The 13,622-nt window shown below is 40.7% G+C and overlaps 1 pseudogene across 1 annotated transcript; it reads left to right on the top strand.

Moving 5' to 3' along the window:
* Positions 1 to 8,414: 8,414 nt before the first annotated feature.
* On the top strand, positions 8,415 to 13,313 carry LOC308564997 (heat shock cognate 71 kDa protein pseudogene; annotated as a pseudogene). The gene is made up of 2 exons: positions 8,415 to 8,455; positions 11,663 to 13,313. The product of its transcript is annotated as a heat shock cognate 71 kDa protein pseudogene (transcript).
* The last annotated feature ends 309 nt before the right edge of the window (positions 13,314 to 13,622 follow it).

Below are 13,622 nucleotides of genomic sequence, written 5' to 3'. Positions count from 1 at the left end.
TTTGAGAAAGAGCCCCCTAGGCAATCTAGAGGTGAGCACAAGATCTCTGAAGAGATGGAGTCAGCAGTGAGGCAACAGGCCTCGACTGCCCGCTTCCTTCCAGGCAATTTTAGGACAGTGATGAGACAGACCCTGATTCACGTGGATTGTTAAAGCCGTTCTACATAAGGCTGAACAACCGGATTCATCAATTCAACCAATGATACGCTCAATTTGCTGTCTTAAAATCCTCTTCACAGAGCACAACACTGTTCTGATCCTAGAACTTCCAAGAGAGGCTGTGCATTATCCCATTTGCAAGGACCTCAGCATCCAGTCTGTAACTGAGGCGAGGATAGGGGTTGTGGCAACGCAGAGGACAGAGGAACAACTGGCTGGGAGGTGAAGATGGCTTCACACAGGCCTGAAGGCTGGGGAGGAACCTGCTACGGAGGAAAGGGGGCAAAGGACATTTCAGGTGAGGACACAGGCCGACCAGAAACACAGAAGTGGGAGAGAGAACAGTTAGCAGAACAGTGAGAAGTTCACATGGACTGTGGTTTGCATGGACAGGACTGGCTGGAGACAAGGCCATAGCCAGAGGAGAAGGTATTTGAATGTGATACCAAAAGTGTTGGCATTATTATATAAGCAAGGGGAACTCTGAATGCTTTTAAGCCCAGAGAATGGTCAGTTCTTTATTTTAGAAATTCTATTCCATGATATTATGGAATGGAATATATTTGGTAATTAAAAAAGAACAAACTACCATGCAACAACATTGATGAATCTCATAAACATTATGTTGGGCCCAATAAGCCAGACATAAAGGAGTACGTACTGTAGATTCCATTTGTATGAAATCCTAGACCAGGAAAACTAATTTATGGTGCTGGAAATCAGAACAGTGGTTGCCTATGGGGGAAGGGGTTGACCGAAAGGGGCCCGTGTTGGTTACAGGGTGTGTGCATTCATCAGAACTCAAGGAGCTGTACACTTAAGATATGTCACGTCTGTGTTTGTACATTATGCATAAAACACAAAAAGAAAGAAATCTCACTCTGGCGTCAGTGTGCAGGATGGGTTGGCAGAGAGCAAGTTTGAAGGAGATGAACCTGCCTTTCAATTGTTTTCTCTTCCATTATAATTCACTCAGACCCTGTTCAGTCGTGTTGATCAGTCAACTGCAGGCCTAAGCACATGAGTCCAGGAGGGAGCCAAGGAGGGAGCTGAAAGACCTGATTTCCAAATAGTGCTTGTACTAGCAGTGGGAAAAATTACACAAGACCCTCTACATGGAATCTTTTCTGTTCAGACTTCACTCAAGTACCTGGTATCTTTCTCCTCTTAGAAACACCAGACTTAAGTTGAGTCGATGGGGAATGATTCCATCAGAACACAGTTGAAGGCTGCTCTGAGCCCACAGAGGTTTACACCAAAATGAGAGAAGTGCGGACACCAGAGAGAGCCAGGGCCTCGGCAAGGCAGGCTAACTGGAGCAGCCCTCAGCCCAATATCCGGTGTGGCAGACAGAAACGCTTAAAGACCTAGATCCTATTATGCAAGGTTGAATTCATTCAATTAAACAGCTAAGTAGCTCGCTCAGCCGCTGGAACACTTCTCTGCCGAGCGCTAAAACAATGGCCTGAGGGGCAGCTGAGGGTGGCTTTCTCTTGTGTGAGGCCAGCTGGAGTCGCCTCGCACAGGCGGAGCAGGGGAGGGCCAGCAGCGCATAATTGCATTAAACCTGCCCGTTCTTTCCGGCAGGAAAGCACTTTCTGACCACATCCAGGAGGAAATGCGTTAAGGGGAGCTTTCAAACAGTAGGCTACCACACCTGTCTCTCAATCCCCCTGCCTCGACCCCTCAAAAACATAGAGAATCTGAGAAACTGGCTAGGGCTAGTTTTGCTGTATCACACTTGGCCTCTCCTCATTATCAAAGTGACTGTTGCTGGGCACAGCATTTGGGGCAGAAGGAAATAGAGTATATTTCTATATGGTAGAACCAGGGTATCACTAATTCTGTTGTACTTTCTGAGGATCCTATTCTGTTTTCAAAATCCACATTAAGTAGCAGTGGTTCTCAAAAATCCTCCCGATCTTTGTTACCACCAGCTCAGGCTGTCGTATCTCCTTCGCTTCCTCATGCTTCCTTGACGTTTTATCTTTTTCATGGACTTCTTCATTCATCTGTCCATTCCCTTAACATTCCACTTACTGAGTTCCCATCTTATATTGGAAGCATCTTATATTGGCACCTTCACATTTATTCATTTAATCTTCACACTAACCCTTTCAGGTCATTAATATCATCCCCATTTTATTGAAGACACCTAAACTCACAGAGCTTAGAAGCTTACTGAAGGTCAGACAGCTGGTACTGAAAGTGTTTAGCTTCAAATCTGAATCCTATGCCCAGCCAGCTTTAAATCACCCAGTACTTGTCTATCACTATCACTTAGTAAATATCTATTGAGGCCTACAATGTATTAGGCACCACCCTAAGCACTAAGGATACTCACATAATTAAGTCCTAAGAAGATAGACATATTCCAATAGTCATGTCATTTATTTATTCATTCAGCAGATGTTTGTGGAGCACCTGCTATATCCTATGTACACCGTGCTCAAGGCTTGGAGAAATGGCATAGACATGCTTCCTGTCCTCAGGACAGTGTTTGAATAGAGGCACAAGCAGACTGTCACTGGAGCACACAAGAGAGGGTAAATTGTTGTGTATGGAAAGTTTGGAGAAGGCTTCACAATGGAGATGCCATTGAGTTGGGCCATAAAGGATTAGGAGAGCTTTTGATAAGTTAAAACAAACAGAAAAAGCAGGGGTGGGGGAGGGAATCCTAGAGGGAGTCCTTATGAGCCAGGACATGGAAGTATAAAGCTGCAGGGCAGTGTCAGGGTCATTTAAATGTACTGCGCAGAGTGTGAGGCAGGGAGTAGAGGAAGATAAGATTGGGAAGGGTACCTTGAATTCTGTGCAAAAGAGTCTAGACTTCATCTTATGGAAATGGAGAGAAACATCAGAGGTTTCTGAGCAGAGGAGCTTATTTATTCTCATGCTCCATGGCATGTGGCACACTCATTGCCTTATTCTTGGTAGCAGTTTTTAGCATTTGTCATTTTCCTGGCACCAGGAAGGACTCTGGCCCCCAACCTGGTGCTCTGCTCTGTTTACACAGGCAAAATAATGCCCAAGCTCTTGCATATAGCAATTTTCTCGCCAGCTCCTCTGCCAAGGCATTCCAGATCTGAGAGCAATTTTTCTCTTTTATCCAAGGCCAAATTGCTGCCTCCATGATGTTGTCACCACTACAGACTCCGCTAATTTCTCCTTGGAGAGCAGAAGTTGGTTCAGTAGAAGATATACTAGACTGAGAAGCTGAAGGAACCAGGGTCCTGATCCCTGTTCTACAAGTACCTAGAATGTAACCTTGGCCTATTCTCATCTATAAAATGGATAGGTGATCTCAGACGAAGTCTCTGATTTTAATTTCAGGGTCAACATGCTTTTTGTTAGGCAAGACAGTGTCTATATCTGAGCAGTTCTGCTTTAACATGTGGCTAAATAATTTTCTACTATTGCAATCTGCAATCTGTTTTATTCACCCTGTACTTGGCCTCACACCTCCAGACTCTACCTCCTTCTTGCCCATTTCAGAGAGGTTACCAGGGATGTTGGCATCGATGCCTCAGGAGAGCTTTGTGTTGCTAAGCTAAGAACAGAACTTTCTAAAGAAAATCCTCTCTGCCAAAGACGGTCTTCTTTGAAATCTTAAAGGCAGTGAGGATACCAGGCCGCTTGTCCCAAATAGGATGCAAAGAGAAAGGAGTACTTTTCAGAATAGACAGGAATCGCAAGATTGAGAAGAACTTCTTTCTTAGCATGGTCATAAAATTGATCTTTTGTGGGAAGACATTTTGTAGATCAAAGGTAACATTACTTATTAATAATTACACTGGAAGTGCAGGCATAAACCAGGATTGTCCAAGGCAAACTGTGTGCTGTACTCACCCTACACCACCATTAAATCCAAGAAGTGTGGCAGCACAGCCCACTGTCCTACAGAAATCACTCACCAATCCCCACTCTCTTTCTACTGAGCCCAGGTGAGCTTAGAACCCTTTTCAACATAGTGCTCCTGACGCTATTAATCTATCAGTGTTGGCCCTTGAGTTGAAATCTTTTTATTACAGTTAACCTTGTAATAAAAACAAGACATAGTGGATACCGCGGTGCTATGCCCAGATCCCCTCCGGGGGCTGATGAATCCATTCCTCCGCAGCTGAATCTGTCTGATGACAGCTGACAGCTTGACCCCTCGCCAAGCATTGCCCACAGGTGAAGGAAACTGCTTTGCCTAAGGTCATATCCTCTCCCGAGCACACTGGAGACCAATGACTGGCTGGGTGATGCAGGGATACAAAGGTCAGACCCACCTTGCTTCAATCTGAGTCAAGTCTGAAAGGCCATTTCAGCCCCAGAGCTTCCCATGAGATCAGTGGAGGCTCACGGCAAGCCAGCCTCTCCTTCTGCCCAGCCTTGGCTTCCTCACTTTCCTACAGATGGATCTGTCTAGAATCTTCTCAATCAACCGTCTGCACACAACTGTCCATCTGAAAGTCTGTTTCCAGGGATCCCTATTTAAGGAACCAAACTACCTCTGTGCTGTTAGTAAGAAGTAAACCCCTGGACATACAGATGGCCAACAGACATATGAAAAGGTGCTCAACACCACTAATCATCAGGGAAATGCAAATTAAAACCACAGTTAGATATCACCTCACATCTATCAGGATAGCTATTATCAATAAATGAAAAAACAACAGGTGTTGGCAAGGATGGAGAGAAAGGGAACCCTCATGCACCGTTGGTGGGATTGTAAATTGATGCAGCCATTATGGAAAACAGTACGGAGGGCCCTCAAAAAAATTAAAACTACCATATAACCAACCCAGCAATTCTATTTCTGGGTATTTTCCAAATAAATCCAAAACACTAATTTAAAAAGATATATGTACCCCTATGTTCATTGCTGTGTTATTTACAGTAGCCAAGATACAGAAGCATCTAAGTGTCCCTTGATAGGTGAGTGGGGAAAGAAGATGTGGTATATTTATACAATGGAATATTACTTGACCATAAAAAAGAATGAAATCTTGCCATTTGTGGCAACATGGATAGAACTAGAGGGCATTATGGTAAGTGAAATAAATCAGACAGAGAAAGGCAAATACTGTATGATTTCACTCATATGTGGGATCTAAAAAACAAAATAAATGCACAAACAAAACAGAGAACAAATTGATGTTTTCCAGATGGGAAGGGGTTTGGGAGGATGAGTGAAAAAGATGAAGAGGTTAAGAAATATAAATTTCAAGTTATAAAAACAGTCACAAGGATGTAAAGTACAGCATAAGGAATGCAGTCAATAATGTTTTAATAACTATGTATGGTATAAAATGGGTACTAGACTTATCGGGGTGATCACTTTTTAAGTTATATAAATATCTAATCGCTATGTTATAGGTATAAAACAAATATAATATTGTTTGTCAACTGTTACTAAAAAAAAATTTTAAAAGAAGTAAACTCCAAGGTGAACTTTTTACTTTATATCTTACTAAAATGGGTCAATTAGCAAATTTTCTTGTTTCCACATTTAATTGATCTTAATATAAAAGCTGCCCTAGAAAATACATGTTCCTTCCATCTTTGCAATCTGAAAAGTGCAAGTCTTTTTTTTCTCTGGTCTCTAGTGGAAGAAACAGGATTGCTATGTGCTTCCACAGCAATAAAGTGGAGCAAATATTTTTAGGAAGACAGGAGATCTGGTTTTAGTTCTGGCGTTGCCAGCAACTCACTATGATGTGGGCAAATCATTTACTTTCTCTAGGTAGGTCCAAATTTACTTGTCTATAAAACAGAGGACTTAACAGAAAAAGTATTCAAAACTTGGAAATAAAGCAGAAAGAGGGCTCCCACATTCTTTCAATGTTATGGGGAACAAAGACCAGGGATTGCCCAGATAAATGTATTTAATTTCTCTCTCTGTTTGCTGTTGATTAAAGGTGCCAGATTTAGTAAAGTTGCTTATGACCTGGTAGAGTTTTGTCCAGTAGATATAAAAACAGATAATCTCAAAGATTTATAGCCTAGTTGGGTTTTTTTAATCCAGTAAACTTATCCTTTCGATGCTTAATAGATACACTTGGCTTCTTAAATGTTCTTTGAACCAATCATCATCTTAGTGATTCTCAAGCTAATTCATGAGTTAAATAAGATCTCTTACATGTGGCTCATTTTATATTGTCTGAGAGTCATGATTTACCTTTTTAAAAATTATACCTCATCAGGCTTGATCTGCTCCATGATATCAGAAGAAAACCCATCCACACACCCCTCTCGAGAATTCAGGGATCTTGCAGTTTTAACGTAACACAAAGGCATCTAGTACTCCTTTCTGCAGCAATCCTCTGGACCATGTTTCCTCTGAAGAGCAGTGAGCAATACCAGAGTTACCAGATCCACCATCCATCACTGTGCAGCTGGGGTGGAGGCTGGGGAAAGAGCAGCACAGCCAAGGCTTAGAGAGAGGGACTTTCCCAAGGTCTGAAAGGTACTAAAGTTACGTGTTGTCAGGGCTGGGACTCGCAGCAGGTTTGTCTTGCACTAAAGGCAGGACCGTAGCTACCTACACTCCTCACACATTCATGCCATGTCTCATCTGCCTCTATCCTCAATGTATATCACATATGCATCGTGCATAGTAAGCACTCAGTATATATTCCATGCAATTAAAAACTTTTAAGTATTCCTAGTGACTGGAGCTTGGATGTTTCCAAAGGGCCAATTCTATCAATTAGCCTCACTTCAGAGCACTAGAAAAGACAGACGCCAGGAGCCAGACAGGCCCATGTTCTGTCCCATCATTGCCATTTCGTGGCCAATTTAGCAGTGTAACTCAAAGCAAAAATGAAATTATGTGAGCCTCAGTTTCCTCCCCATCATATGTGGATAATCCTCATATTTTTGATGATTAATCCTTGCTCTGAGGATTGAAATAGAAAAAGGAAAGGAAAGCACTTAGCACAACGCCCATCCCCATGGTTCCCCCACCAGAAATGGTCTTCTGGTCCTTCCCTCCCCTCCCCTCTCAGCAGACCCTGGAAGGCTCTGACGCCTTGGCTGTGTGGCTGCTCCTACCAGCCCCCTCCCCAGCCACACAGTGATCAACGGATGGGAAAATCGCTCTGTTCAAACAGGTGTCACTGTTCTAAACCTAGAGTCTCATTTCCTGATCGTGTCTTAATCTGCTCGTCGGTGGTGAAAGTTGATTTCTTGCGCATTCTTATATCAGTGGGAATGTCTGCCCTGGGCTGACAGGCATTATGGGCTGGCTTTGACATACAGCCCTACAGGGCCTGAACAGCCCCTATTCTTTCCCAGTCCTGAAAGGGAGCTTTGTGCCAAGGATTCATTAAACTGCACCGCACAGCCCCTTCATAAATGGGGCTCAATAATGAACAGTCGATTTAACTGGAAAAGCTGCTGGAGCTGTTAAATTAAAGGGAAATAAAGTGCACTTTAGACTCAGTCTGCCAGAAGAAATGGTGACCTAAAAGGAAAATCTTAATTTTTACTGAATTGAAGTTTTTAAAAAGTTTAATATGTCCAGGAAGCTTCCTCGTGACAGGCAATGAGATGGAAAGACTCAGAACGCAGGCTCGAGATGGTGTGTTTTTTACTCACCACTGTCGTCCCCAAGTGAGTGTAGGGCACCTAAAGGAATGATCTAAATTTGAGAAAGAAATATCAGGGGCCTCTGCAACGGGCCACACAAAATATAGGTTTTTAAATTGTTTTAAAGTGTTTTAAGACCAGGCTTTCTCTTTCACTCTTTGAACACTGAAGGACCAAGAGCCATGCTTTTCCCTTACTCTGCTCTTTCAGGGAGGAGCCCCAGTTGTTTCTCCTGATAGTCCAGGTGAGTTATATTCGATTTGAGCAGCGAGCTCTGGCATCTGACTCAGCAGCCTCTCCTTTCGGTGTGAGATTTTCGGAAGTACGCATAAGTGCCCCAAAGAACTTTCTCTTCAGCCTTGTCTTCTGCGGGATAGAGCTTCTTAGCATAGTAAGCTAGAACTTCTACTCAGCTATGCTGGGATGTTATTGTTTTTAATAGCCCTCACACACAAAAAGCAAACGCCCCTGCGCTTTGGCAGGTGCAATGGCCATATGGTCGCCTTACCTTTTCTCTGCTAAGCTGCTGTGAGCTAGGGACTCTCAGCATGTCCCTCTTTCCTCTTTGTAGTCACATCTTTATATAGAATCTGCTCCTGGGTATGTTACAGGCGTCACAGTCCTAGCCAAGGCCTTTTCTGGTTTTCATCTGAAGCATTGTTTTACCATCAAAAACGATGAAGTCGCTCATCTCAGAATTTGAAGAGAAGTCTGAAAGGCAATGTGAAATAAATGAAGGCCCACTTCCACCATCGTTGTTCAGGGTCACGGGAATCCAGACACAGATTTTCAGTTGCAAAGATGTATAGGAAAGGCAAGGCTTCCTAAGAAGTTTTATGTTCTCTTTCTGAATTATACTTTATTTTTCATGTTGAAATCTAAGCCATCTGTTTACTTTTTTAGGACTCTGCGTTAGGCAATTGAAAGCTACCTTGAAAATATCCTGAAGTTGAAAACTATAAGTCTGTGTGTGTATTCATTTTTAATAGTAACTATGGTGACCCACTAAATAGTATTTTATTTTTTGTCCATCCACCACTAATGAGTCACAGTTGACCAAAATAAGTCACAGGTTCTCCATGCCATGAAATTCTGTGTTAATAATAAAACTGCGGCCTATGACTGACTACTCCTGCGATGGACTTTGCCCAGTGTGAGCCCTGATAGTTATTAGAGTCTACACCCTCATCAGACCAAACAAAGTTTCGTTCACCTTTCATTAAAGATTTGCCAGAGTCCAAATTGGCTAAGCCATCCTCTGTGGATTGTGTGGTCCTGATTACATTTAGCAGTGGGGTACATATTCATTAAGAAATACATATTAGACCAGGCCAACTTTTACACATGGCATCAGCCATTCCAATGCAGTCTTCTACTCATGAGTTATCTCTTCTCAGACAATTACAACCTATTCAAAAGACATTTAGCTGTAAAGATGAGAGATAAGAGGACTTTCTGGATCTGCTTAGACCAGAGGCAGACTGTAAGTGAAGGAGAATGTTGATATATTACAACTTATCTAAAGGAAAAGCCCCGGGAAAGTGATGGTGATCAAAATCAAAGTACAGCGGAAAGTATGTTTCTAAAGGATTCAGAAAATTCCTTAATTCTTCCATTTGCTTTATTGACTAAAATTTTATGTGCCTTTTTCCCTACCAGTGTGTAATCTTTCTGAGGAAAGGAAAAATGCCTGTAGGACAATTACAAAAGATATAAACATAAGTGTAATGAAATACCAGAAGGAAAGAAAGGGAGAAAGGAACAGAAGAAATATTTGAAATGATAATGTCTGAGAATTTCTCCCAAATTAATGTCAGCATCAAATCACAGATCCAGGAAGAGCAGAGAACACCAAGCAGGATAAAACAAAAACAAAAACAAACACACACACACACACAAAAAAAAAAAAAACCTGACAATAACAAAATACTACACTTAGGCCTATCATTTTGAAACTACAAAAAATGAAAGATAAACAAAAATTCCTGAAAGAACCCAGAAGAAAAAAACACCTTACTATGCTAACACTAACCAAAAGAAAGTGGGAGTCGCTATGTTAATTTCACACAGAGAAGACTGACAGAAATGTTATCGGGGATAAATAGGGGCATTGCATAATAATAAAGGGGTCAATTCTCTAAGAAGACATAACAGTCCTTAAAGTGTATACATCTAACAACACAGTGTCAAAATACATGAGTTAAAAATTGGTACTACTGCAAGGAGAAAAGAATACATTCACTATTATACTTTGAGGGTTCAACATCCCTCTATCAGTAATGGACAGATGCAGCAGACAGAAAATCAGTAAGAACACAGTTGAATTCAATGACATCATCAATCAATTGGATATAATGAACGTCTACAGACTACTTCACCCAACAATAGCAGAATGCATATTTTTCTCAAGCTTACATGGAGCATCCACCAAGATAGACCATATTATGGGCCATAAAATGCACCTTAACAAATTTAAAAGAATAAAAATCATATAATGTCTGCTCTCAGGCCTAATGGAATTAAACTAAAAATCAATAACAGAAAGATAGCTGGAAAATCCCCAAATACTTGGAGATTAAACAATGCACTTTTAAATAAAATATGGGCCAAAGAAGAAATCTCAAGAAACCTTAAAGAATACTTTGAACTGAAAAATAAAACACAATCTATCAAAAGTTGTAGTATACAGCAAAAACAGTGCATAGAAGGAAATTTATAGCATTGAATGCATTTATTGGCAAACTAGAAAGATCTAAAATCAATCATCTAAGATTTTATCTTAGGAAACTAGAAAAAAAAAAAAGAGGAAATTAAGTCCAAAGTAAACAGAAGAAAATAAATAATAAAAATTAGATATATCCAAAGAAAATCAAAACACTCATTTGAAAAATATGCGCCCCTATGATTATTGCAGCGTTATTTACAATATCCAAGATTTGGAAGCAGCCCAAGTATACATCAGTAGGTGAGTGGATAAAAAAGCTGTGATACATTTACACAATGGAATACTACTCAGCTATAAAAAAGAAGGAAATCTTACCTTTCTGACAGCACTGATGAACCTAGAGGGTATTACGCTAAGTGAAATAAGCCAGTCAGAGAAAGGCAAATACCATATGATTTCATTGATATGGAATCTAATGAACGAAATAAACAAAACAAAGTAGAAACAGACTCATAGATACAGAGAACAGACTGACAGCTTTCAGGGGCTGAGAGTTTGGGGAACTAAGCGAAATAGGTAAAGAGATTAAGCAAAACTAAAATCTCACAGACAGAGACATCAGTATGGTGATTACCAGATGGAAGAGGAGTGGGGCAGGTAGATGAGAATAAAGGGGGAATAAATGATGATGGGAAGAGACTAGACTATAAGTGGTAAACACACAATACAATATATAGATGATATATTATAGAATTGTATACTTGAAACTTATTTAACTAACCAATGTAACTCCAATAAATTCAATCAAAATATATAATTTTTGAAAAATGGAGCAAGAAATTAATGAAATTGAAAACAGGAAATCAATAGAGAAATACAATGAAACTTAAAGCATATTCCTTGGAAAGATTAATAAAATTGGTAAGCCTATAGCCAAGTTAACTAAGAAAAAAAGAGAGAGGACACGAATTATTAAAATCAGAAATGAAATAAGAGACATCATTGCAGATCCCATGGATATTAAAAAGGATAATGAAGAAAGACTATGAACAACTCTATGACCACAAATTTAATTACCAAAATAAAAATGGATCAATTCCTTAAAAGATACAATCTATCAGAACTCATGCAAGAAGAAATAGGCCATCTAAATAGGCCTATATCTAGTAAAGAAATTGAATCAATAATTAATAATCTTCCCAAACAAGAACCACCAATCTGATATGGAACATTCACCCTACATGATGATGAATGATGCAGGCAGGTCCAAGTAGAACACAAAGAACAGACAAAAAGTTTGTATCTAGAAAAGCTGTCATCAGTGGTTTTGCCAAAGATGAATAGAATCACAGAAGCCTACCTTGGGAAGACTGTTACCAATGCTGTGGTCACAGTATCACCTTACTTTAATGACTCTTCGTCACTGGAATCATTGCCAGTCTCAATGATCTTAGAATAATCAAGGAGTAAACTATATTATTGCTTAGAGCTGTTGCTATTGCTTATAGCTTAAACAAAAAAGTTAGAGCTGAAAGAAATGAGCTGATCTCTGACTGAGGAGATGGCACTTTTGATTGTCAAACCTCAATATTGAAGGAGGAATCCTATCTTTGAGGTTAAGGCTACAGCTGGACACAGCCACTTAGGTGGAAAGAACTTTGATGACAAAATGGTCAACCATTTTATGGCAGAGTTCAAGGGCAAGCATAAGAAGGATATCTGTGAGAACAAGAGGACTGTCCATGGCCTCTGTATGTGCTAAGTGTACTTTCTCTTCTAACACCCAGGCAACTATTAAGATTGAGCCACTCTATGAAAGAACCAACTTCTATACCTCCATTTCCCATGCACAATTTGAAGAATTGAATGCTCACTTATTCTGTGGCACACTGGACACTATACAGAAAGCCCTTCAGGATGCCAAGCTAGACAAGTCCCAGATCCATGATATTGTCCTAGAGGGTAGGCATACTTGTATTCTCGATATTTGGAAACTTCTACAGGACTTCTTCAATGGAAAGGAACTGGATAAGAGCATTAACCCTGACGAGGCTGTTGCTTACAGGCATCCATCCTATCTGGAGACAAATCTGAAAACATTGGAGATTTGATGGCCTTGGATATTACTCCTTTTTCTCTTGGCATTGAAACTGCCTGCAGAGTCATGACTATATTCATCAAGCTCAACACTACCAATCCTACCAGGCAGATGCAGACCTTCACTACCTACTCTGACCACCAGCCCCATGTGCTCATTTAGGTTTATGAAGACAGGTGCACCATAACCGAGGATAACAACCTACTTGGCAGGTTTGAACCCACAGGCATACCACCTGCACTCTGTGGTGTTCCTCAGATTGAAGTCACTCTTGATATTGATGCCAGTGTCACCTTCATTGTCTTTGCTGTGGATAAGAGCACAGGAAGGAGAACAAGATTACCATCACTAACCACAAGGACCATTTGACCAAGGAAGGCAGGGAACACGTGGTCCAAGAAGCTGAGAAGTACAAAGCTGAAGGTGAGAAACAGTGGGACAAGCTATCTTCCAAAAATTCACTTGAATTCTTTGCAATCAACATAAAACAACTGCCAAAAATGAGAAACTTCAAGTTAAGCTCAATGGTGAAGATAAACAGAATATTCTTGTGAAATGTAATTAAATAATCAAATGGATTGATAAGAGTCAGACTGCAGAGAAGGAAGAATTTGAACAGCAGCAGAAAGAGCTGGAGAAAGGCTGAAACCCTATTATTCCCAAACTGTCCCAGAGTGCAGGAGGTGAGCCAGGAAGAACACCTGGGGCTTCCCTAGCGATGGAGCTCCTCCATCTGGTGGTTCCTCTTCTGGGCCCACCAGTGAAGAGGTTGATCAAGGCAACCTGAACATACACTTTGTTTTTGTTCCTTAAAAACATTGAGAGACCCAGATTTGTAGCAAATTCCATGGCACTTCTAAGGGTGAGCTGATATGGTAAGTAACTGGCATCCTCGATACTTGAATATGGAATATGTGTAGATGGAAAGGAAACAACCTTGCACTTTCTATGCACTGCATTGTAAGTGGAAAACCAATGTCTTAAGTCAAACTATATTTGAAATTGGCACACACACACAAAAGAACCCCAAAACACCACAATACAAACCACGTACTTTTACTGCATTCAGATACAGTTTTGTTCTAAGGATATAGGACAAAAATATGGAGGTAATGTTTCCCT

Source organism: Miniopterus schreibersii (genome assembly GCF_964146895.1).
Source record: "Miniopterus schreibersii genome assembly, chromosome: 12".
In the NCBI taxonomy this organism is placed as follows: domain Eukaryota; kingdom Metazoa; phylum Chordata; class Mammalia; order Chiroptera; family Miniopteridae; genus Miniopterus; species Miniopterus schreibersii.
Note: the sequence above shows the minus strand (reverse complement) of the source record. Positions and strands in the feature narration are given on the sequence as shown.